This window comes from Gymnoscopelus braueri, assembly GCF_963280865.1.
Source record: "Gymnoscopelus braueri genome assembly, chromosome: 6".
In the NCBI taxonomy this organism is placed as follows: Eukaryota; Metazoa; Chordata; class Actinopteri; order Myctophiformes; family Myctophidae; genus Gymnoscopelus; species Gymnoscopelus braueri.
In genome coordinates this window covers 16353604-16354721 of record NC_137607.1, presented here as the reverse complement: position 1 = coordinate 16354721, position 1118 = coordinate 16353604, and the positions used below count along the sequence as shown (strand labels likewise).

Below are 1118 nucleotides of genomic sequence, written 5' to 3'. Positions count from 1 at the left end.
CACAGACTGACAGAGGAAAAAGACAAACAAACCTTTACAGGAATACTCTGTTTGTTTAGTCACTCAAACATAAACTTGTCAAAACTTTACAGCACATGATCATTAGCACCCGCTATAGGCTCTATACACAGCAGCCATATTAGACATAAATTGGGCCTCTTCCTTACTTCCTTCACAGGTCTTACCAATGATACTAATGAAGGCTCTGTTCCATTTAGTGTAGCACTGTAGTTCTCAAACTTTCTAATTTCAAGGACCCCCATAAGAGTGTACAAATGGAGCCAAATGGACCCCATTTGTACACTCTCAGAGTTACACACCCGTAAGAGGGAATTTGAAAACCCTTCAAAGAATCATTGTCAGGGCACAATTTACATTTACCAGCTATAATGATAAAAAGTGGAAAAAAGGAAAATTAATAAAAAATGTAATGTAATGTAATGAAATATAAAATAAAAAAAGGCACCAAAAAGTATCACAAACAGAGAAGTGTTTTCCGACTATGTATTTGAACGTTCCCATACGTTTGCAAAAGGTCTCACCAACAGAATGCGGCCCGATATAAGGGTGCAGACCCTTTTATAGCAACGTCAGAGTAGAGAACAAAGAAGATAAGGAAAACAAAGTACAGGATGAAACATGGTTATACTGCTCTTATTACACAGCCATTAACTATAGGCGGACCCGATCAAAATACTGAGTATGAATGAAGTTCTTGCAAACATACATTGAATTACACAAATTGCATTTTGAAATGTGGTGTTTGTTATACATTATTAACCTAATACAAATAAAGACCATTCAACCCCAATCTACTCTGTAAACGCCTCAGTGATTATTTCACTCCCGGAATTACAGATCCGTAAGGGTCCATTTGGAACCCCTGGAGGTAGACCAAGTACAGAATATGTCTTAATTGGTTAATGTTTTGTAATAATAATCTAAATCCACAAAGTAACTTGTTTTCAAGCTTTCAAATAATTGCAGTGGCATAGGAGTACTAAGTACTTAAACACATTGACATACTCAAGTAAAGTAAAAGCACCTCAACATTGTACAGAAGGCATATTGACTGCCCAGACCTGATGTTGACAAACAGTGTCTTAGCCCAGGACTTC

General features: G+C 36.9%; 1 protein-coding gene across 2 annotated transcripts in view; it reads left to right on the top strand.

The window, feature by feature from the left end:
- Positions 1-786, top strand: part of LOC308087244 (sushi, von Willebrand factor type A, EGF and pentraxin domain-containing protein 1-like) — an 86874-nt gene extending 86088 nt beyond the window's left edge. For both annotated transcript variants that reach the window (XM_080430990.1, XM_080430991.1), the window contains one exon: positions 1-786. This exon is cut by the window's left edge and continues 1080 nt beyond it. The gene's annotated coding sequence lies outside the window, so the exon portion shown is untranslated.
- The last annotated feature ends 332 nt before the right edge of the window (positions 787-1118 follow it).